The following is a 25,782-nucleotide window of genomic DNA, read 5'->3' on the forward strand; positions in this document are numbered from 1 at the left end:
GAAGTGGGCTGTAGTCCACGAAAGCTTATGCTCTAATAAATTTGTTAGTCTCTAAGGTGCCACAAGTACTCCTGTTCTTTTTGCGGATACAGACTAACACGGCTGCTATTCTGAAACCTGTCTTTTTACATACAGTGATTGACTCTACTCAATGCTGAAATCAATGAAAAAAAAAATCCCCCAAATCTACTGACATCATGTTGATGCACAACTTAGACCACAACTATCCACAACAAAAATAATTAATAATTTTGCTTAATCAGACCTATTTTCTTCAAGTATAGCTGATGTACATTTTCAAGGAGATTTAACTATATGGAAAACTTGGTTGGACAATAACAAGTCATTTTTGAGCTAGAGACAAAAAATGGTTCAGACAAGTCATATTTTCAGATCAGAATAACTCAAAAAGTCTCATGAATTTCCTTCGAACATTGCAGAAATACTCTCACCTTAGTTTTTAGATTAAATATGGTAATTTTTAGGCCAGAAAAATTTTCCATGCCAAACTTATGAGGGTACTAAAATAGGCCTTTATAATGGAAGCTGGTTGCAACCTTAACTATGGATGGGTATCTAGTATACCAAACTGTTTACATGGAAAGATTTCATGGCACCATATAAATACAAGATTTGGAGAGAGAATGGTGTGTGCAAAGCATTTATACTTCAGAGAAGTTTATTTTTCCATTATACATCTTTAAGTAACTTTGTTTACACAAGGCAGGACTCAAAAATTGTGATATTGAAACTGCTTGCAAAATCCTGCATCACTAGAAGTTATCTTCAACTTACTCCCAAATGTGAATGTATAAGAGTGAGGTTTAGCAGATTTGACATAATAGCAGCATACAAAATGAAGTGCTTTCTGGCCACTGAAAGGAACAATTAAAATAGACAATAGAAAACTATCCAGTCACTAAGTAGTAAATCAAGAAACATCTTACAAATATACATATAAAAATTGTATTGAAAATAAAAAATACACATGGTTCTCCTCTTCCAAACTTCTGAAAGACTTCAACCAACATGGAGAATTGGATCCTGATCCACCCAAGGATTTAAACACATGTGACTTTAAGCATGTGAATAGTTACATTGACTTCATTAGGTTTACTCACATGGTGAAAATTGTTATGCATGTGCTTAAGTGCTTTGCTGGATGGGGGGGCCTAAAGTGGATTATGTAAACTTTTGTATTAACTGATGAGAAAGCTGGCATAATATGAGAAACTGTGGCATTTTTTCCATAATGATATAGGTCCTGATCCTGCCTATGCTCATGCACATTTTTGACTTTGCTCATGTGAGTAGTCGTTTGAAGTCAATAGAATTCTCATGTGAATTAAGTTAAGCTTGTGCATAACTTGCAAAATTAGGCCCATAGAAAGGTACTGTTGAAAGGCCTGCTCCAGATGAAATCAATAGGAATTTTACCATTGACTTAAATTAGAGAAAGACTAGACACTAAGGCCCCTGTCCTGCAAACACTTAAATACAAGCATAACTTCAAACATATGAGTAGTTCCATTGAGCCAAAAGGGACTACTCAGATGTGTAAAGTTACTCACGTGCTTGTTTGCAGGAATGGGGCCTAAGGCAGCAAAATGGAGAAGAAAGGTGTGACTATGTTTAGATGCAGGTGGAGGTGATGCTAATACATGTACTATAAATTGTTTGGTTTGAGCTACTTTTTCTCTTCCTTTTTTTCTATTTTGTCATCTAGTTAAAAATCACATTTCTGTCTGAAAATTTATCTACTATAGTTACAAGTGACACCAAAGATTACTATAAATGAAAAAGCACGCTGTTTAAAGACAGTTTCACTGTTTCAGTGAATGAGACAAGGGTCCTATGGAAAAATAGTATGTGGTCATGTAATTACAGGCTGTATCATGTTGCATATACACAGAGGGGGCTGCATTAAGGTTGCATGGGCAATTTTAATTCTTGCATTTCCTAACTTTCAAGTGCTTGACTTTACAACCAAAATAATGTTCTTTTAACATAAATTGTTGAATGTAGTTCTATAAAAGTTAAAGATTTTTTGTTTTAAAGGAGTCACACATTCAATAATGGACAGAAAGAACAGGAGTACTTGTGGCACCTTAGAGACTAACAAATTTATTAGAAAGAACAGGAGTACTTGTGGCACCTTAGAGACTAACAAATTTATTAGAGCATAAGCTTTCGTGGACTACAGCCCACTTCTTCGGATGCATAGTGGGCAGTAGCCCACGAAAGCTTATGCTCTAATAAATTTGTTAGTCTCTAAGGTGCCACAAGTACTCCTGTTCTTTTTGCGGATACAGACTAACACGGCTGCTACTCTGAAACCTGAAATAATGGACAGGTATTTCTTAAGTAGGGCCCTTTGTGTTTCACAATTCCATGGATGCAGTATCCCCATGACAACTTCTGTATGCAGTTATATGCAATTATTACAAAAAACTTTGCATATTTAAAACTAAAATGTGGGAACACCATAAAATTGGTTTAGATTATATGCTGCTCTTTACTTACAGTTGCATTTCTAGTTAAATCAGTTTAGAATCTGATGTAATTGTCAGTGCAACTCTTTGTGTTATACTCTGAAATCAGTTTGAGTGTGGCTTATATTGCTTTAGCTTAAGTCCATACAAGAGGATTGCATCGATTTAACTACATCGGTTTCAAAATTGATTTAAATAAAACAGTACAACCTTTTTTGTGCATAAAATAAAGCATTAATGTAGGGCCTATATCCTTTGCCTGTAATGTCCTTAATTTGGGACCTGATCTGTAGTCCCAGATTCATGCAGACACCCACGTAAATATTTGCTTGTACAGATCAATTGCAGGATGAAGACCCTTGGCACAGGGATCTTTTAATGGATTTTCAACATCGCACTTAGGACTGCTGTCATATAATTAGCAATTTGGAGCAACTAACATGTTTACAACTCATGAATGTTATAAATTTTTGCCTTAACAGAATTGAAAACCAAGGGTAAGCGTACACAGTAAATGAAGCTGTAATTATAATGCAGGTAGGCATATCTGTGCTAGCTTTAATCTAGCTAGCACAGGTCATAATAGCAGTGAAGATGCAGTGGGACAGGCTTCAGCTCAGGCTAGCTGCCTCAGTACAAGCCTGCCAGGGACATATTCAGGGTATGTATGTAGCCTGTATGACAATCATTTGCTGTGTAGCGGTACCTGATAACAGAAAACAAGTCAATAATTAAAGTGAGACAATAAGAGGTGCAGAACAAGTGCAGAGTCTGCAAGGGGGACAGGGCTAGTGACATAAAGTCATATGGGACTCTCTGTGAACATCAGCACAGGAAGGCTCAGCACTTTTTGAGGCAAACTAGTGGGCCACGTCCATGTGATAAGAACCCAATGGCACAGCAGGACTGGGGACACAAAACCGTCATTTTTCAGAGTAGCAGCTGTGTTAGTCTGTATCAGCAAAAAGAACAGGAGTACTTGTGGCACCTTAGAGACTAACAAATTTATTTGAGCATAAGCTTTCATGGGCTATTGCCCACTTCATCGGATGCATAAAATGGAACATACAGTAAGAAAATATTTATACATACAGAAAACATGAAAAGGTGGAAGTACCCATACCAACTGTAAGAGGCTAATTAATTAAGAGAAGCAACTTTTGAAGTGATAATCAAGATGGCCCATTTCGGACAGTTGACACAAAGGTGTGAGGATATTTTAACATGGGGAAATAGATTCAATTAGTGTAATGACCGAGCCATTCCCAGTCTCTGATCAAACCTAAGTTAATGGTATTCAAGTTCAGCAGCTTCTCATTGGAGTCTGTTTTTGAAGCTTTTCTGTTGCAAAATTGCCACCGTAACGTCTGTCACTGAGTGATTAGAGAGGTTGAAGTGGTCGCCTACTGGTTTTTGAATGTTATGATTCCTGATGTCAGATTTGTGTCCGTTTATTCTTTTGTGTAGAGACTGTCCGGTTTGGCGAATGTACATGGCAGAGGGGCATTGCTGGGACATAATGGCATATATCACATTGGTAGATGTGCAGGTGAACGAGTCCCTGATGGCGTGGCTGATGTGATTAGGTCCTATGATGGTGTCACTTGAATAGATATGTGGACAGAGTTGGCAGTGGGGTTTGTTGCAAGGATAGGTTCCTGGGTTGGTGTTTTTGTTGTATGGTGGTTGCTGGTGAGTATTTGCTTCAGGTTGGGGGGCTGTCTGTAAGCGAGGCCAGGTCTGTCTCCCAAGATCTGTGAGAGTGAGGGATCATCTTTCAGGATAGGTTGTCAAGACACCCAGGGGCAGAAACAACTTTTCAGCCCCAGGTGGGATCTGAGAGAGCTGGGCTGATGCAGAATAGGTGACAAGACTGCCCTTCGTGGGCTCCACTGCCTAATAGGGGATAAAAAACAACACACCTGGGCTTGGGGGGACCCTTTGGGAATTGGAGGGACCTGCTGTAGTCCCATGCGCGCTTCGCAGAGCTCTGGGTGACCCCTGTTTTGGGGGCTGTTAGGGACACGAGGTTCGGAGTATTTGGGGGGCTGCCTGAGGTCCTGGGGAGCCCGAGTGTTGGGGTGCCGCTGGAGTGACAAGGTGCCCGTGAGTGTCGGGCTCGTGGGATCACCGGCCCGCGATGAGGTCACTAGCGAGCTCCCGGAGGCTGGCGGGGCCTATGAGAAGCCGGCGGGCTGGATGCGCGTGCGCGGAGGCCGCTACCGGGTGCGCGCCTCCGCCGCCCGCGTCGGGAACTGGGAGCGCGCGTCGCTGGCGGACTGTGCATCGCGGCCGGCGCGCTCCCGTGCGTGGCGGTGTCTCCTCGGCCGGCGGCGGGCGGGAGGGAAGGAGCGAGCGGTTGGTTTGTCGGGCCGGGCCACAGCCGTGTCGGCGAGAGCCTCGTAGCGAGTTGCCCCGCAGCCGGGACGGTAAGGGGGAGCCAGGCCGCTTGCAGCGTGGTCCCGCCCAGCGCCCACAGGTGAGCGGGGAGGGAGACCGGCCGGGCGGCCGCTGAGGGGAAGGGATCTCTCGCGGCGGCCTTCCCCTCCTCAGTCCCCGCCCGGGCGGCCCCCGCGGAAGGGTGGTGGGCGCCGCGCCCGGGAGAGGCCCCGTCCGAGCCCCAGGGGCGGGAGAGTCGCTGCGGCTGCAGAGGAGACTCGGGACAAGGCCCCGCCGCGGCCTAAGCCCAGCCTCGGCGCCCGGCTTCCTCTTCCCGGGAGTAGCCGGCCCGACGGGCCGCAGGCTCCGGCTGCGAGGGGCAAGGGGCGCCTCGGGCGCGGCGCTGAAGGACGGGGCTGGCCGGGGTCTCCCTTCCAGCGCCAGGCCCGAGTCTCCGTGGCTGGGGAAAGCGAGCCTGTGCTGGGGTCCGGGCGGCTGTCTGTGTGCCTGGGGAAGGCGAGCTCGCCTCTGTCGCCAGTCCGAGGCAGCCTGGAGCTCGCTTGCTGGCTGCAGGCGAAGGGGTTTGTTTTGAAGCCCTGTGTGGGCCCCCGGGGCACGGTGGAGTCGCCGCTCCGCCTCCGGGGCTGCCCCTTTGTGAGCCCGGCCTCGTTGACTCGTGCGCTTTGTGTCTGTGTTGCGGGAGTGGGGCCGAGTTCGGAGCTCGCAGCCGGCATGGCGAAGGTCAGCAGGGCCGCAGCGTGTCTGGGAGCAAGAGGACTTGGGTGTGGGGGAGAGCTGCTAAGCCCCGTCTCAGGGGGTCTCAGTGAAACCAAAGGCTGGGGAGCCTCTGCCCCCTCCCATCACCCATTCCCCCATGGATCCCGCTCAGATGGGCTTCTGTGGAAGACAGGATACTGGACCAGTTGGGCCAATGATCTGATCCCGTATGGCACTTCCTGTGAGACCCAACGTTTCCATTCTCTTATCTCCCCTTCCTCCCCTGGGAGGAAGACAGGGGAGTTCTGCTTATCCCTTCCATCACTCTGCCCTTCCTCCCTATGGTCCCAGCAACCCAAAGCTGGAGCTCCGCTGCTTTACTCTTCCATTTCTCCTCACTTCTCTACAGTTTAAATTAGCACTAGTTTGCAGTGATATATTATTACTGTTAGTAGTAATGAACAAAATATAATCACTCATCAAACACAGGGGAAGAGAGTCTCCTCTTAGAGCAGTGTACAGAGTAAAAATACAAAAACGAAAGGTGGGAGGAAACAGTTCCTTTGCATAATAGGCAAATGTCTTATGAATTACTTTGTTGCTGTTTATTTAAAGATAAATATGCTAACCTACTCTTCCCACACCCTCCTTCCACAATCCAGTCCTCTCTACCAAATTCCCTGTTTTAGTGTATTTATCTCTTTCCTCGCATGAGCAGTTCACTCATGAGCTAAAAAGAACAGGAGTACTTGTGGCACCTTAGAGACTAACAAATTTATTTGAGCATAAGCTTTCGTGGGCTACAGCCCACTTCATCGGCTGCATAGAATGGAACATACAATAAGAATATATATATACACACATACATAGAAGATGCCATACCAGCTCTATGAGGCTAATTAATTGAGATGACCTATTATCAGCAGGAAAAAGACTTTTGTAGTGATAATTAAGATGGTCAATTACTGACAGTTGACAAGAGGTGTAAGGATAGTTATCATAAGGAAATAGATTCAAGTATGTAATGACTCAGCCATTCCCAGTCTCTATTCAAGCCAGAGTTAATGGTATCTAATTTGCAAATCAATTCAAGCTCAGCAGTTTCTCCTTGGAGTCTGTTTTTGAAGTCTTTCTGTTGCAAAATTGTCACCTTCAGGTCTGTTACTGATCTCTCCGGCCACTCAGTAACAGAGGGTCTTAACTGGGTGCAGCCAAATAATCTCCCCAGCATATACTATATTACAACACAATCAGTAGAATACATGCCACACAAACAACACTGGGTAATCATATTTTCAGGTAATAGCGCAGGTTTACCTGACCTGCCATTCAATTAGCACACACTTCTCAGTGGCAAAAGAGCTTTTCATTCAATGATTTGGGGCATTTCATACCTTATTGAAATTTACCTATGGATATATTGTCAACATTTTTGAAGTGCTTTTAGTGTAAAACAAACAGCTTCAATGCCAAAATAGCACTGATACATAATTTGCTCTTTTACAGTGCCTTATCTGTAGTAACTCCTGAATTCTAATCCAGACTGTGCACTGATTTTCTGTATGGCTTTGGGCAAGTCATTTCAACTGCGTGCCTCATTACCATTATCTGTAAAATGGGGATTCTTAACCATCTCACTATGATGTTGTGAGGACTGGTTAATATTACTAAAGTGCTTTTATCATATAAAGAGCTAAATAAGTACAATTAACCCGGATACATGCACTTTGTTTTCTTGCAGTTGGTGATGTAGGTGGGGGAGGGGATGTATGTCTGTGGTGGTATCACAACATTCATCACAGTGCTGAGAATTGAATATGGAATTTCAAATTACTTTATTTCCCCAGTGAAAAATTGTTTAGTGTGAAAACTGCAGAATCTAGCAAACTTTGTTTTTCTATATCTGGAATTGTATCAAACATTTATAATACTACATATTTCTGTGTAGTAAAACTGGTGCAAAATATATGTAAGCAAGTACATGTTAAAACAATAGTTGACCATTTCCTCCTTTTGTCTGTCTGACCTGAGGTCGCAATTCTGTATATTTTCCTGTATTAGTTGATGACCATGTGAATACACACAGCAAAGCAAGCAGAGTGCAGCACCTTGCATTACTTAAGCTTTTGGTGATGTCATCTGCTCTTGAAAGACAACAGAACTTTGAACTACAGTCTTTGGTGTTGGCAAGTATAAAGCCTTTCAGTTCACCTTTAAAGGTCTGCTCTGGCATTTATTGTGCATTATACTCAATGAATTTTATGATTATACAAGGGATCCTAAATCAGACCCTAATACTGCAGTATGTGACTGCGACTCATTTGAAAATCTGTTGGTTTAAGTGTTGGGTTTTGAACACGGTGTACTAAATTGTGGATATTCCTAAAGGGAAGAATGGCATTTACATACTGTTTATGATATATTTTCAAACAGCTGCATTCAGAAGAGGGGCTTCAGAATTACGAAGGAAATGTCCATGTTAAGTGTGATTAATGTACAGACTGTCTAGAGAGTTAAATGATTTTGATTTACAAAGATGATTTTTAAAACTTGCTATTGAATTGTAAAGGAGAAAAAAAACTTCAGAGTAAATTACTTAACGTAATTTCCTGTGGAAGGTGCCTCGCTTGATAATGTAGGTATGTTGAATTGCTTATCTTTATTGTTCCCATTTACTATAAATCAGAATCTTTGCTTCTGTATTTAGAGGAAGTTCTCTATTAGCTTTACTATGGTAAACTCCTTTTTTATAAATCTCATAATTTGCTGTAGGGTGAAACTTGATATAAGGTCTTGATTTGAAAGGGAATTTTAAAGTAAATTTATCAGCATTTGTATGCTTTGCCTGTTTTTATAGCTAAAAAATAGCATAACTTTTAAAGTGCAATGCTTAATCATTATTCTCTGTTAATAGATTAACATTTTGAAAAGGTAGAATAGTGAAGTTTGTAGTCTTTTACAAGTTATTGCCCACTGAGACACTGGGGGTGCAAAGTCCTGCAGGCTAAGGTCATTCAATCAGTGCAATGAACCTCAAATTAAATGTCTGCTTAGGCCTTAAGGTGGTAGATTGTCATAGCTTCATTGTGCCTTTCCTATTTAGCAAAACATTCTGGTTTATATTTTCACCAAGTGGTTGCAATTCTGAAATCGTTTGAAAAAACATGGCATTTGGAAAGTTTACAAAAATGAAGTTTTTAAAAAAGTGCTAATAAGAATAATCAGGAACAAACTAACACATGCAAATGTATTGTGGCGATGTTTTTCCATAGGTACACTTGAAATCTGATGTATAACTTGTTACTAAGGCCTTGGTCTTGCCATGAGTTCTGTGCGAGTGGAGCCCCATTAACTTCAGTGGAGATATGCACAGGGGTATACCTGCATAGAATTCAATATAGGATTGGGGGCAGATTCCTTGTCTAAACACAAGTTGCATTAGTTTAAAATCAATTTAAAAGTCAGTTTTAGTTAAGCAAGTGCAACTTTCGTGTGTAGGCAGGGCCCTAATATTTTCTTTCTCCCCTCATCCTTAAAGTATGATTCTTTTCTGATCAGTAGCTGTAAAAATGGTGTCTTACTCAACAGTTTTGCTCTTTGAATGTATTCAGAGTCACACCTGCTTATTTTTAGTTACCAAAATATTATTTTAAAACTTTTTATTCCTTATAGCACTACAGACCCAACATAGGTGAGAGCTAGATTCTGTTCCTTCTTCTGCATCAACAGAATTGTTTAAGTGTTCCAAGTAGTAACAGACAGAACAAAGTCACCAAGCAAAATAAAATAAAACAGTGTTTTTCAATCTTTTTTCATTTGTGGACCCCTAAGCACTTCAAGTGGAGGTGCAGACCCCTTTGGAAATTTTAGACAATCTGTGGGCCCCCAAGGGTCTGCAGACAACAGGTTGAAAACCACTGTTCTGTGGTAACGGAAACCTTTTGTGGACCCCCTAGACATAGTCTGTTGACCTCATGTTGAAAACCGCGGGTTTCTAGCATTCTAATCACTTACATCTGTTCAACATTGATGGCAATGGGGTTACACAAAATGAATATCAGTTACACAGGTGTGACTGAGGGGATAGTCTGGCTGGCAGAACAGGTTGAGTTTGTAGGGCTGACAGAAGAAACATTGTTTTACTTGTAAAATGAGCATGTTTGGTACATGACTGATGCCATTTTCAGTCACTTTTGAGCGCAAAACTTCCAAGTAAGTTGTAATGTCCTTATAATTACAAAAAAAAAAAAAAAAAAAAAAAACTCTCCCCCCCCCCCCCCCCCCCAACTGTTAAAACATCCTTCTAGGTTCCAAATTCAAGGACTCGGACGTTAGAAAATGCAGAATTTATAATGCTCGTACAACCTTAATTCTGTTAGTTTTCCTGAGCTATGCAAGAGAGAAGTGAAATGGTGATTTTTAACAGTTTTTATAATTTGGCTAAATCTGAACAAAATATCGTGGGACAAAGAAAATACACTTCTCTAACCCAAGGGCTTTCTCCTCGCTGAATTTGAAAGGCCAACCTCAAACAATGGAACCTGTTCTTAGAACCTCACAAAAAGGGTCAGAAGAATCTTTGAAAAGTGTTAGCCTATATAGAGAGGTTGCTACCAGCACTCCCTAAAATAAAGATGGTAAATTGCCAGACCTGTAATCTGAAGGTTTTTTTAATCTTCAGGGCAGATACAAGACAGTTGATGAGGGAGGATATTATAAACTTCTTCCAGTTTTCCTCATCCATGACTTAGCGAGACCATTATTAGGCCTGAGTATAATTCAATGCTCATGTCCATTTGGGTGTTAGCTTCTCTTCTGGGCAAGTGGAATGCCAGTCAACAACAATTATATTGTGGAAATGGTTTACTTTAACAATAGGACTGAGACTGCCAACTCACTTTGCATAGGCCATCAGACAGCAGTGACTTTTGGTTACTACCAAAGTGGGCTAGATATGAATATATGATTTAAAATGGTTAGTGTTCAGTGTTCTCATTATCAATATCCTGAGCCTTCAGTCCCTCAGAACTCTGTTTCTATCTTGTGTACTTACTGTATTACTGAGCATGCTGTATCAGTAATATATTTGAACATCCCTGTGAGGCAGGCAGTACTATTCCCAGTTTTCAGAGGGAGAACTGAGGCATACTGACTTGTCCAAGGTCACACTGAAAATTTGTGGGCGAGTAGGGACTTGAACCCAGGTTTTCTGAGTCCCAGACTAGCACCCTAAAGACTGAATCATCCTTACCAACGATATTATTATTTTTTTAGGTTTCAAGGAATCCTGAAGCTTTTTGTGTAATGTGGTTGTCTAAGGAGTCAACAGTCCAATCTGTTTTTGTTTGCTGTACCTCAGGGTGATATTCTTGGCTAAAGACCACTAAAGCAGTACCTGTTGTTTATGAGGTAAAGCCCCATTTATTTTCATGAATATAATTCATAAAAAGCATGCTCTGCAGGCCAGTAGGCACTAGAAGCACTGCAAGTTAGCACATTTAGCACTAGTCAACAGAAAATCAGGGAGAGTTACATGTGAGTAATCTCTTCTGAGTTAAAGAGCAGCACTGATGTATACGTAGAAAGTGTTAAGAAATGAAATGCTTAGGAATTTAAGATGATCAGGGATGTAGGAATACCAATAAACTCTATTATGGCAAGAGCATAAATTATTATAATGAATTGAAAGCACTTCAGTGCTCTTTTGTTTTACCTGTAGCATATCAGCAAAATGTAAATAGTCTAGTATTTCATTTAATGGAGAATAAACAAACATTCCACATCAAATTCCAAAACTTCTTTCATTTATTTAAAATAATATATATTTTTAAATGTTCCAGCAACTTCAAAACGACCATTTTAAATGTGGGCTTGCATCTTGTTCTTCTGTCACTATGTGATTTATCATTGTGTCCTTCAGGGACATGCTACAATTAAAATAAGGAACACACAGGTTTTTGCAAAGGAACTATTTATACACACATGCTCATACTTTTTGAAAGCAGAAGAGTTACAGAGCTATAGAAAAAATAACAAACACTTGGCTCCCTCAGTTTCCTCACCAGTCCTGGGAGTCTTTTGGTCAGAGGTCTGTCTTCGTTCAGGCTAGGTGGAGAGTTCCTTGAGCCATTTTTGTCTTTGTCAGTATGGTCCTCCAGGTTTTTAGCAGTGGGCCTAAGTTGATAATTGTGGTCACTTGGTAGCAATACTTGTGTGTTTGGACTGCTGCTTTTCTATTATGAAGCACTCCCATAAAAAAGGGGATTAAAAAAGTAAGATCTCTGTCAAAACCTGGCCTAGTTCCATTCCCTCTAAACAAATACCAGCCCGTTGTGAGGGATCCAACTGCTGAGTCCTGTGTGCTGCTAAGCTCCCTGGGTCTGGGTAGTGACTGATGACTATTCTTAGGTCTTGGATTCTCAGGCGCATGTTGCAGGTCTGATAACCTGTCTTGGCAGTGGAGGCTCTGCAGTCTAGCTGCCTAGATTTTTGGAACCAGTGCTTTAGCCCTCATTTGTTTATGCATAATCTCACCAGAGCTCCACCCTTGTGGTTTAACCCTTAATAGACCTTTGACAGATAAAATAAGGAATATAGGCTTTGTACCAGAACTTAAACATACACACACTCTTCACTTTTTGGCTACATCTATACTGCACACCTATGGCAGCGGCATGTAGTATACCTGTAGCTATACATCACAGCAAAAAGAATACTGTCTCCACACTGCTGTGTGTAGCTCCATGTATCAGTGAAAGGCTCTGCAGAAGGTAGTCGGGAATGGCTTCAGGAACTCCTCACTGCTGAAACATTTCATTGCAGTGAGAAAAGGCTCTGGTGGGGGGAGGCCTTTCCCAACTGCCTCCCCATTCCCTGAGCCTTTTTTCCACTGTCAGAGTCATTCCCTGTGGTGTGGAAGAGCTCCAGCAGTGGGGAGGCAGTGTAGTTGGGGGTAGCATGGCTTAGGAGAGTCAAGAATCATGTCACCCTTCAGATGGGTCTTTGCTCATCTAAGCCTTGCCTCACAGTCTGCACTGCTCTTTATGACCATACTAGGAGGCCTACTTGGGTATACACTACATGCCCCCGAAAGAACTGTGCAATGTAGATGCACCCTTTGATAGCACACAAAATATGTAGATCTATGCATAAAGGGGGAACTCTTGAGGAGTTGAGTGGTATATTACCTCTGTGTTTGGCACTGAGTCAAGCACTGCTGGAATACTGTCCAATTCTGTTGTGACGGTACCTCCCATAAGGCTTTATGGGAATATGATATAACTGGAATATGTTTTGTGCTGCCTGTGCCATGTAACATATCTCTGTAAAGGTTATAGTCTACTATATCTATTCATCCTATTTGTACACATATATCATTTTGTACTTGAGGTTAAGAATATTGGCTGTATACTTGCTTGATTTCTAAGTAAGCTTTGTGAGGCATTTGTTCAGCTTCTTTAGGAAGGAATTGGCAAAGTGAAGTACCTGATCAGGAAGCACTTGGGGAACAATACATGTTGGAATGCTCTAATCCACATAAGTCTTCCTGATACCATGTGGACAATGGCTTCTGCCTGTAAAGACTGTGAGTCATGCAGGGACATGTAACTTGCCCAGGTGACTCCAGAACTCCATCTTGGAGCTGGACTTTACATAGGAGTGAGGAGGGGGGTCTCCACCCACAAGAGAAAGTCTATTTAAACCCGTGGGAGACCCCTCCATTTGGTCTTCAGCTGGCTAAAGAGAGCATCCCCATCCCCCAGGATACTTGGAAGAAACTGGAACAAAGGGGTGTGAGTGATTGCTAGACCCAGGCAAAAAGGAGATTAGTGTGTAAAAGGGAGCATTCTGGAACTGGTGAGGATCTTATCTGTATTCACAGTGATGAGCTCCCAAAATCCTAAGAACCAGTTCCCTACCGGGTCCTCGGCGGTTTGGCGGCGGGGGGTCTTCACTCGCTCCGGGTTTTCGGCGGCAGGTCCTTCACCCGGAGTGAGTGAAGGACGTGCCGCCGAAGACCCGCTAGGGAACCGCGTGGTGAATACAAGCCCCCACGTGCCTGTCTCTCCCCCGCCACCCACCCATCCTACCCCAACCCACGTCCTGCCCCTGACTGCCGCCCTCAGAAACCGCAACCCATCAACCCCCCTCTTTGTCCCCTGACCAGCCCCTCCCAAGACCCCCCACCCTAACTGCCCCCCAGGACCCCACCCCCTACCCAACCCCCTCGTCCCCTGACCGCCCCCCCCATAGCCTCTACCCCCTTCAACCGCTTCCAACCCCTCCTCCCAGCCCTGGCTGGACCCCTTACCATGCTGCTGTGTAAGGATGCCGCGCAGCCGCTGGAGCTTGCAGCCCCACCCCCTTACCCAGAGGTGAAAGTAAGCTGGTATGCCCCGTACGGCGTACCGGCGTGGCCTGGCTTACCTAGGGAGCAATTTAAAGGGCCTGGGGCTCCCAGCAGGGGCTGGAGTCCCAGGCCCTTTAAATTGCCACCAGAGCCCCACTGCTGGAGCCCTGGGGTCGCGGCAGCAGGGCTCTGGGGGCTATTTAAAAAGTCTGGGGCTCCTGCTGCTTCTACCGCCCCGGTCCTGTAAGTAGCTGCCAGAGCCCCGCTGCCACTACTCCAGGGCTCCGGCGGCTATTTAAAGGGCCGGGGCAGTGGAAGCAGAGGAGCCCCAGGCCGTTTAAATAGCCCCCAGAGCCCTGGGGTAGCGGGGGGCTCCAGGTGCATCTGCCGCCCCAGTCCTTTAAATAGCTGCGGGAGCCCCACCGCTTCCCCAGGGCTCCGGTGGCTATTTAAAGGGCTGGGGCAGTAGAAGCAGGGGAGCCCCAGGCCCTTTAAATAGCCCCCAGAGCCCTGGGGTAGCGGGGGGCTCCAGGAGCTATTTAAAGGACCAGGGCTCCAGCTGCCTGCCTCTGCCGCCCGGTACTTTAAATAGTCGCGGGAGCCCTGCTGCTTCCCCAGGGCTCCGGCGGCTATTTAAAGGGCCGGGGCAGTAGAAGCAGGGGAGCCCTGGGCACTATAAATAGCCCCCAGAGCCCTGTGGGGAGCTCCAGGGGCTATTTAAAGGGCTGGGCCTCCAGCTGCCTCTGCTGCCCCGGTCCTTTAAAAAACCGCGGGAGCCCCATCGCTTCCCCAGGGCTCCAGAGGCTCTGCAAGGAGGGGGGAGGGACCGGGGGAGCCTCTGCCTCCCCTGCTGGGAGCTCAGGCAGGCCAGACAGGACAGTCCCGCGGGCCAGATGTGGCCCGCAGACCGGAGTTTGCCCACCTGCCTACCCCTTTAGGAACAGGTTCTACACCGGCTTCTAAATTTAGCAACCGGTTCTTGCGAACCGGCTCCAGCTCACCACTGTGTATTCAGTGTTTGATTAGACATAGATTTGCGCATTTTATTTTATTTTGCTTGGTGACTTTGTTCTGTCTGTTACTACTTGGAACCACTTAAATCCTACTTTCTGTATTTAATAAAATCACTTTTTCCTTATTAATTAACTCAGAGTATGTATTAATACCTGGGGGAGCAAACAACTGTGCATATCTCTCTATCAGTGTTATAGAGGGTGAACAATTTATGAGTTTACCCTGCATAAGCTTTATACAGGGTAAAATGGATTTATTTGGGTTTAGACTCCATTGGGAGTTGGGCATCTGAGTGCTAAAGACAAGCACACTTCTGTGAGCTGTTTTCAGGTAAACCTGCAGCTTTGGGGCAGGTAATTCAGACCCTGGGTCTTTGTTGGACTGACGGGAGTGTCTGGCTCAGCAAGACAGGGTGCTGGAGTCATGAGCTGGCAGGGAAAGCAGGTGGCAGAAGTAGTCTTGGCACATCAGGTGGCAGCTCCCAAGGGGGTTTCTGTGATCCAACCTGTCACATCTGTATTCAAGAAGACTATAGATTGGAGAAGGTTCAGAGAAGAGTCACAAAAATGATTGAAGTATTGGAATACATGCTTTACAGCAATAGATTCAAGGAGCTCAATCTATTTTGACTAACAAAAAGAAGGTTAAGTGGTGACCTTGATTACCATCTATAAGTACCTACATGAGGAACAAATATTTGATAATAGGCTTTTCAGTCTAGCAGATAAACATATAAATCGATCCAATGGCTGCATATTGAAGCTAAACAAAATCAGGCTGGAAATGAGGTGTACATTTTAAACAGTGAGGGTAATTAATCATTGGAACAATTTTATTAAGGGTTGTACTAAGTTCTCCGTTACTGGCAACGTTTAAATCAAGATTGGAGGTCTTTCTAAAAGATGTGCACTAGTTCAACACTCATGCCCGTCACCCCAATCGGGGTCTGGGCCGCCAACCACAGATCTCCAGAGTCCTCTATCCTGGACCATTTGCTCTAGCTGGTTCCAGGTATAGCCCATTTTTATGCTATCAGCCTGAAGGTCGCTGCGACCTGCGCCGTCTTTCTTGACTCATACATGCTCCTCACGATCCATGTACCGATGGCAATCCTCCTAGTTGCAAGAAGGGTAATCGGCTTAGTGGCTTCCTCATGACTTTCACCACCCAGCGTCATGTGTCTTCGAGTTGAAGGCCCTTCTTTTTCCAGGCTAAAAGTCACTGTTATCTCTATTGTTGGTGTTTCTGTAGTAAATTATTTTTTTTTACGGGGTAGAGTTGCTAGCCCCACGCCCAACCCTCCTCCTTTATCCTGATTTGGGACAGGCAGATGGCCCCAAAGGACCTCTCTGGTGGAGTTGCACTAGTTCAAATAGGAATTAATTCAGAAAACTCCAATGGTGTGTGTGATACAGGAGGTAAAACTAGATTATCACATTGGTCTCTTCTGGCCTTAGACTATCTGAATATCTATATGGCGTTCCCTCCCTCAGAGTCCTCCTCGCTTCTGAGAGCCTTTGGTGGTCAATCCAGGTCCCTCTGACCATTTTACTCCTACCCGGTCTTCTGGTTCTGGTAATGGTCCCCTCCTCCTTTTCTTCCCCCACTTGGGCTTGGCTGTGTATTAAAGTTATTCCAGAATAAAGTAGGGTTATTCTGGAATAACTCCCCATATGGATGTTCTTATTCTGGACTAAGGATGCCTTCTTCTAATTTAGCTAAAATAAACCAGAAAAAGACACTCTTAGGGCTTGTCTACATGGTGCCGCATTGCAGACTGCAGGGCTGTCATAACAATAGATGCAAAACCTCTAGCCACTTCACCACCACTACTACGATGATGAGTACCCCCCACAACACACCTTTCAAGATACAGGCATGTGCAGTATCCATGGAACAACACATGGTGTTAGGGCATTTGATTCACTGGTCGAGGTACACCAACTGTGTGTGTGAAACTAGTCAATCAATCCCTATGCTCTTCAGTGAACTCCCACAGAAAAATTATAAAAAACCAAAAACACCCTATTACCAGTGGGTGAACACTTTTTTCACAAAATGATCACTCCATGTCTGACCTCTCAGTCCTCATCCTCAAAGGAAACCTCCACAACACCTTCAAAAGACGAGCTTAGGAACTTAAATTTATAACTCCGCTAGACACCAAAAATCATGGATTCAATAGAGACACTGGTTTTATGTCTCATTAGAGCAGTCTGTAACCCACTAAGTCTCCTTTGTCCTATGATTGTAGACGTGTTAATTGCCTGCTTAATTTTGAATGATTTCTTGCAACATGTTTACTCCTTATGCTTAATAACACTGGTCTACAATTTTTGAGAAGTCGTCTGCTTCAGAGATAAAATGTGCTATTTATTATGTATTTTGATGTGCTGAATTCAAACATGACAATTAAAACAACTGGCTACTGTTTCTAAGATATTTAAGTTTTTACATTTTATGTCTATGTATATTGTGTAGATAGAGTTTTAATCATAAACTGTAAACCTAGGTCTTTTCATGTGTTTATGGTTGCTTTACATGATATTTCACCTGTCCTGTTTATGTAACACTTTAAAAATTAGCAAAAGGGTTATATAAATAACATTTATTATGAAACAAAAGGCAAAAAACTATTATGTACATAGTTTAGTCCTATTCAGTGTCTACTCGGCGCTTCTTGGCTTGTCTCTTGTATTCATTAAATAGAGCATCTCTTGTCACTGTCCAGCAATAGTTTGCAAGGATTGATGGGCCCCATTTGCCCTGATAGCATTTCTCCATTGTTGCCATGTCCTGGTGAAATCGCTCGCCGTGCTCGTCGCTCACTGCTCCGCAGTTCGGTGAAAAAAATCTAGATGAGAGTGCAAAAAATGTATCTTTAGTGACATGTTGCAACCAAGGCTTTTGTATGCCTTGAGGAGGTTTTCCACCAACAACCTGTAGTTGTCTGCCTTGTTGTTTCCGAGAAAATTTATTGCCACTAACTGGAAGGCTTTCCATGTCGTCTTTTCCTTGTCACGCAGTGCATGGTCAAATGCATCATTTCGAAGAAGTTCACGAATCTGAGGACCAACAAAGACACCTTCCTTTATCTTAACTTCACTTAACCTTGGACATTTTCCACGGAGGTACTTGAAAGCTGCTTGTGTTTTGTCAATGACCTTGACAAGGTTCTTCATCAGACCCAGCTTGATGTGTAAGGGTGGTAACAAAATCTTCCTTTCTTCAACAAGTGGTGGATGCTGAACACTTTTCCTCCCAGGCTCCAATGACTGTCGGAGTGGCCAATCTTTCTTGATGTAGTGGGAATCTCTTGCACGACTATCCCATTCGGAGAGAAAACAGCAGTACTTTGTGTATCCAGTCTGCAGACCAAGCAAGAGAGCAACAACCTTTAAATCGCCACAAAGCTGCCACTGATGTTGGTCATAGTTTACGCACCTCAAAAGTGGTTTCATGTTGTCATAGGTTTCCTTCATATGGACTGCATGACCAACTGGAATTGATGGCAAAACATTGCCATTATGCAGTAAAACAGCTTTAAGACTCGTCTTCGATGAATCAATGAACAGTCTCCACTCATCTGGATCGTGAACGATGTTGAGGGCTGCCATCACACCTTCGATGTTGTTGCAGGCTACAAGATCACCTTCCATGAAGAAGAATGGGACAAGATCCTTTTGACAGTCATGGAACATGGAAACCCTAACATCACCTGCCAGGAGATTCCACTGCTGTAGTCTGGAGCCCAACAGCTCTGCCTTACTCTTGGGTAGTTCCAAATCCCTGACAAGGTCATTCAGTTCACCTTGTGTTATGAGGTGTGGTTCAGAGGAGGAGGATGGGAGAAAATGTGGGTCCTGTGACATTGATGGTTCAGGACCAGAAGTTTCATCCTCTTCCTCTTCCTCGTCTGACTCAAGTGAGAGTGATTCTAGTGCATCAGGAACTGGCAGCCCTTCTCCGTGGGGTACTGGGCATATAGCTGATGGAATGTTTGGATAATGCACAGTCCACTTTTTCTTCTTTGACACACCTTTCCAACTGGAGGCATCATGCAGAAGTAACAATTGCTGGTATGATCTGTTGGCTCTCTCGAAATCATTGGCACTGCAAAAGGCATAGATTTCCTTTTCCTGTTCAACCACTGGCGAAGATTTGTTGCACAAGTGTTGCAGCATATGTGTGGGGCCCACCTCTTGTCCTGATCTCCAATTTTGCAGCAAAAATAAAGGTGATAGGCTTTCTTAACCATAGTGGTTATACTGCGCTTTTGTGGTGCAAAAGTCACTTCACCACAAACATAGCAGAAGTTATCTGCACTGTTCACACAAGTACGAGGCACCTCTGCTCACTTTGTCTAAACAGAAATGTGTCCCTTTGCAAAATCAAACACTGACAAATAAGAGAGCATGACACTGTATGATTTCTAGAGCTGATATAGGGCAATTTGTTCAGCAGAGTGATGTAAGCTTTGTTATGATGGCATCATCCATGACTTCTAGGAATAACATGATGCAATTCACATCATGTATGACGCAATACCAGCTTTAGATTGCATCATTCATTGTTTTGCCTAAAAAGCAAGTATTGTCCAAACCCAGTCATAGATTTATTCATAGATCCAGTCAAAGATGTATTTTAGTCATTTCTGGTTTAAATTGAGATCCCTTCCCTTTATAACTCACTTATCCTCCGCCATTCCCAAGTCAAGGGTCGTATATACTGACCCAATAGCATATCTTGAAAACGAGAGCCAATCAACAATTTTAAGCATCATTTTCATTCTCAGTGACCCAGAATTAGTAAAGTTTGACTACATTTATTTCAGAAGCATTTTGACGGTAGAGCAGTGTAATCTGTTCCACCTTGAATTTATCTGTGACACTCTGATTACCTTCCCCAGACCTGAAGAAGAGCGCTATGGAGCTCAAAAGCTTGTCTGTTTCCCCCAACAGAAGTTGGTCCAATAAAAGATAATGTTTTCACCCCTCAGCTCACCCATCTTGTCTCTCTTATATCCTGTGGCCAACACTGCTAACAACATTGGCTATGAGTTTTATACATGTTTTTGGATCTGTTTTATCAATTGGTTGAGAGTGATGTATGGATTGTAATTGACATTCCAGAGAGCAAAAGTTAAATATTGTATGCTATAGCTCACACTGAATGCCAGCTCATTAAAGCATGAAAGATCAGGTTTATAGTTCTGTTTGCACTGGTAGTTTGTCCTGTTTCATAATATTGCAGAATTCTCCTTTATCTTAGCTACATGCACTCATTAAAAAGATATTTAGTTGATGTTTGGATGGAATTACAGCGCATGGATTGATACTTTAAATTTTCTCTTAGGAATCCTTATATTTTGCAGTTGTTGCTTCCATATGTCATCACTGTGTAGTGATACTTTGCATTGCAACCAGTGTTATGCCTGACTTTGTGCATGGTAACAGTCTGCTTTTATTTACGGGTATTATTGGGCTAAGTTTGTGATTGGAAGGTCATCCTGATTTAATATCTTACATATTTCTACTGAATGTGTTCAGTGCATAGAAAATAAATTAACTGTTGTGGGAAGGAATGAACTGTCCAATTTTCCCCTATCAGATTTGTCTCAATTTAATAATTTTTACCAGTTTGTCTCTTAACATAGTGGCATTCCTTAATAATGAGATATACATTTATATGGTATAATGGTCTACCCAGCATTTACACGCAAGGCTACATGTTTTCATATGTCTCATGAAAAAGTGTTGATGGATTTCTTGGTAACAAATTGAGGACTGAAAATGAAATAAGCACAATTTTAGCTGAATTATTATAACAGTTTTAAAGTTGCTAACATTTTGGATCAGAATAACTTGAACAGTTTCAAAGCCTGTAGATTTAAATGTTGACCTCCCTTGATCACCCTTTGTTATTGGTATTAGTTTCCAAGTCCCAGAGAATGTGCTTCTTACTAAAGCAGATGCTTACATAGGTATGTAATGAAAAAACACATGGATGTAATATATAGTATTACAGATTAATTTGGTTATAAGTAAATCTCAGCATGAATTGCTTTTGTTTTAAAAAGATGCTAGAATTTGGAAGCCAAGTCATACAGGGACCTCTTTCTAGATACGATAGAACCTCAGAGTTATGAACACCCAAGTTACGAACTGACCAGTCAACCCGACACCTCATTTGGAACCGGAAGTACGCAATTAGGCAACATCAGAGAACCCCCCCCAAAAAAGGCAAATACAGTACAATAGTGTGTTAAACATAAACTACTAAAAAGAAAAATAAAGGGAAGTTTAAAGAGAAGATTCGACAAGGTAAGGAAACTGTTTCTTATGCTTGTTTCATTTAAATTAAGATGGTTAAAAGCAGCATTTTTCTTCTGCGTAGCAAAATTTCAAAGCTGCATTAAGTCAATGTTTAGTTGGACAATTTTGAAAGAACAGCCATAACATTTTGTTTAGTGTTACGAACATTTCAGAGTTCTAAACAACCTCCGTTCTGGAGGTGTTTGTAGCTCTGAGGTTCCACTGTATCTCTTGGTAATGTCTTTGTTTCATTTGAGGAATTTCTGAATAATCACTTCACAGTTCTTCCAAGAATAGAACAGATGACCTAGATAAACATTCATTGCATACATAACTGCTCGTGTAATAAGATTACTACTATGCCTTAGGCATGGGCAAATACTCTTATGAATTTTTCCAGGAGATACTGAATAATAATAGGGCAAAAACTAGATACTAATGTATTAGCTATCAAGCTACTTGGTTGAGATTTTCTTAAAACATTCTAACCATAGGGTGGAATGAACAGAGTTTTAAGAAGAGTATGCACCAGGGCACAATGGAGATGTCAAATAATGGCAGTGTCCTGACTGAGGTAGTGGGAGAAATACAAGGTGAATGTAGATTTTTTTTTTTTTTTCAAACATCAGTGTGCTTGAAGTGTTTCAAAGGAAGTCTCTAATACTTCCATTGAATTTTTTTTCTGTAAAGAATATAACTGATGCTTTTCAGACCTGGTAAATTATAAGGAAAACAAACTGAAAATCACTTGTTTTCCCCTTATTCTCAACCTTCCCCCTGGTTTGGGGGGTTGCAGGTGTAAACTGGGTAAGAATATTGGCATGTAGAAATCTCTAAAGGCATTATTATATTTAAACAAACCTTCAGTTTTCATGCTGACTCTTCTGGGAAGCCAAACTAAGTAGTCATGCTTGAGTTTTGAAGATTTAAAGGTGATCTGTAAAAAGGCACCAGGTCTTGGGGCCCTTCTTTTGCTCCTTTGTAATGCTCTTTTGAATAGCAAGTTACTCTTTCTGATTGTAAGTCCAGGTAGGGTGGTTTGATTTAAATCAGGAAACATTGATTTAAATAATGGATTTTAATCTTGTTTTGCATTTGCCGGTTTTAGTTATTTTCCTAAAGGTTCATTCTCATTGGTTGGAATAACCATTAAAACATGTTGATTAGAAAACTAGTTTAGCCTTTAACAAAATTTGGTACTACTTTTTATAGCCAGGGGTCTATTTACATTTTAAGTAATTACCTAGCTTAACATGCACTTACTCAGTTTCTTAATTTTTACATTTTTATTGTACTATAAAATGGCAAATTACATGCTTACGTACTAGATAATTTTTTACTTGGGATTTGTGTCAAGCAGCATTGGCTGGAAATTGGAATTCAATTAAACATGTACAAAACCAGCATTTTAATTTTTTGTATTAGTTAAATAATACTCCCTTAAATGTGTTGGGCATGTCACAAAAAAGTAAGCATAAAGACATTTTGCATTTAAAATGGATTTATTAAGCAAAGTATTAATTGTAGTTAATAAGCTGATGATGTCAGATCAATGTGGGCCAGATTTTTGAAGATATTTAGATGTCTAGAAATTGTAGATAGGTGCTTTTGAAAAATGCAGTAGTTATTTGTGCAGGGTAGGTGCCTACCTTCCATTAAAATCAATGGGAGTTAAGCACATAAGCAGGTTATGTGCCTAATGGCACTTTCAGAAGCACATATCTGCCTCTTTAGGTGATAAGTATTGTTGCTCTTTTTTGACAAGTGGCTCATCAATGTTTGGGATCCTGGGGTGATGTGTCAGTTAGGGCTTGACTACACTCGGGCAGTGCTGTGAAGCGCGAGTGTAGTCGCGCCGCCCCCGCTGCGAGAGAGAGCTCTCATAGCGCTGTATGTACTCCACCTCTCCGAGGGGAGTAGTTTGCAGCACTGTGAGTGAGCGTGCAGCAATGCAGGCACTGATTACACTGGCGCTTTACAGTGCAGCAAGTTGCAGCGCTGTACAGCGCCATTATAGCCAAAGCCTTAGGTGGAGAAATTGATGATGGGTGGTTCTTTGCAATCTTCTTTTATTTACAAAGAATGCATGTAATCCTGTGCCTTTGAACACAGAAGAATCAAATAGCAGGAAACGGTTTTTTTTTTTTCTTTTTTTTTTTTTTTGCTCCCAGCACCAACAACACTCTTTTCAACCTGCACCTTGACCCAAAAACCTTTCTTCCAGGGTCAGATCTGTGCTTTCAGCTTTCTTTCAGGCTGTCTTTTTCTGTGTATGTTGTTTGAACACACATGCGCATCTAACTGCTCAGCAAGAACTCCTGGGTGGGTTCATATACTCCTTTTGTCCTGGATGGGGGCTTATCCTTACAGTTATGTTAATTGACGAGTGCAGACAGACCTGTCAATCTCAATGAGATTTAAACTCATCCTATAACAAAGTTTCACACCCTTTATAAAACCCCCCATCTCTGATTTGGCTCATCATCCTGATGAAGCCTAAAATGTTGACACCAATAACCCTATTTCAAACCAAAAGAAAAGGAATAATTTAACAAATAAAATTATATAGGATTAACTGTGTACATATGTACGGTGTCTTTCTTCAAGATGTTTCACCTCACTAATCCAAATTTATTTTTATTCACAACCAGACTCCTGTGGAAATTTCTGCTCCCTGCTGGACTTTATTTCAATTGCCAGAGAGGGACCCTCTTGCAGTCAGCCCTTGAAAAATGCCTATTGTTTCTGTGGAGTTTGTTGGGTAAAGCAGACCCTGCTTGTTTGAATAGGGGAGTCACTGTTGTAACAACTTTTCCAGCCTCAGTTTTCACAGCCACATTCTCAGATTTGGGGTTGGGCAACCAAGCTGAAATTCCTTCCCCCAGGCTGTAAGCATTAGCATCTGTGCCCAGTATGAAGAGAGCTTTGAAACATGGATAGGACGGGAAAAGAGCCATTTTCAACTAAAAATGATTTCCCTTTTTACTATTTGCTGTTTGTCAGAAACATTCAACCAATGATCATTGTTATGCTCATACAAAGCACACGGAATCTTTATAGAGGAAGGTAAATACGCAGCATTTATTGAAAATACAACAGTTAGCATATGCTTTTCACTCACTCACTCACTCGCTCTCTCGCCAGCTGATGTTTATAGTTACCAGTCCAGAGTCTGGATCAATCTAGTGGCCAGATTGGTTGCAGAGGGAAGCAGGGCTCTCTCGGTCGCGATCCAATGCTCCTGGAGTGTGGCAAGACGAACCCAAAGTCCCATGGCCAACCACCCTGTTCTTATAGGTTTTTTCCCCTCTGTTGAAGTCTATGGATTTTGTTGTGTCACTTTGTGACCGGTTACTTCTTAATTGGTGTAAACATTCCAATACACCTCCGAGGGTCATCCTGTCCTTTGTTCTGATTTAATCAATTGTCCTTAGGGGTGCCAGCCTTCACCTCAGGGTCGTCAATTTGCCCTTCATTATAGATGCGCATTGATGATTCTTTGATGTACTTTAAGTCTCTTCACTCCTTCTTCCTTGATATCTGGCTACAACAATGGCCTTCACACCTTCTTTTCCTGATGCGTACATTCCTCATCCACACAAACAGATTCAGAATACAAACAGTAGTATTTTACATCATTGCAAATTAAACCTTGCTAAATTTTATAATCACCTCTAATCTACTTAACATAGACCCAATAGAGAATCCTGTCTCTTACTTACTAAAACCTTAAAACAAAGAAATGTATATTTAACTAGAGTGCCTAATTTGTAATACGTATAGGAAACTATAGTAGACATTATAACGTATCCTAAAACAAAAGGGTGACCATAATCAGTCATAAGGATTGTTCTGGTCTGTCATTCGTTTCTGCTATTCAAAAAGGGTGGCTGACAGGATGAAATCAAATCATACATTAATTCTAATAGTACATTATAAAATCCAGCTCCTACATCAGGAATCAGTTGTTCTTTCAGATCCACAGCAACTTTATCAGCTAAGGTTCCCCCAAGATCCTGGGTCTCAAAACAGGTTTCCCTTGCTGGAAAGCTACCACAGCATGTAGCTGTTAAAATGGTTTCTGCCCCTAGGGGAAGGATAATTCATTCACTGCATACCAATTGCCTACAAATCATTTGTCTCACATGAGCTATATCTTTAAAGGGAATTTCCACAGACTGAATTTGAGAAACACCTTTCCTGGCATGGATTACACAGTTGTTAGCCATAATGAAATCCAAGCCAGTTGTTAGTTTATGCACGGTTTCAGGCACCCAAACTTCTTGCTTGAATTCCAGAGGTCCAATCTTTAAATGCAACTGTGCCAGTTTTTAGATGGGTACCCTTGCTATGGTCACTGTCTCCATTTGAGACCAATTAGGTGGTTCAGTTATGGATCCCTGATTCCCTAGCCTTTTTAGCATGTCTAGTTTAATAACGGATATGCTTATAATAGTGTCCATCATCCCAATGAATTTTACAGATCCTATTACACAATCAGTCGCCAAACTTCCAT

The 25,782-nt window shown here is 42.3% G+C and overlaps 1 protein-coding gene across 7 annotated transcripts in view; it reads left to right on the forward strand.

Moving 5' to 3' along the window:
• The first annotated feature begins 4,786 nt into the window (after positions 1 to 4,786).
• Positions 4,787 to 25,782, forward strand: part of SIAH1 (siah E3 ubiquitin protein ligase 1) — a 47,583-nt gene continuing 26,587 nt past the window's right edge. The window contains exons 1-3 of one of the 7 annotated variants that reach the window (XM_065567097.1): positions 4,790 to 4,921; positions 7,650 to 7,774; positions 10,863 to 10,997. The gene's annotated coding sequence lies outside the window, so the exon portion shown is untranslated. The other 6 variants (XM_065567096.1, XM_065567098.1, XM_005289832.4 and 3 more) reach the window with 6 other exon arrangements.

The sequence above is a fragment of the Chrysemys picta genome, chromosome 14 (assembly GCF_011386835.1).
Source record: "Chrysemys picta bellii isolate R12L10 chromosome 14, ASM1138683v2, whole genome shotgun sequence".
NCBI lineage: Eukaryota > Metazoa > Chordata > Testudines > Emydidae > Chrysemys > Chrysemys picta.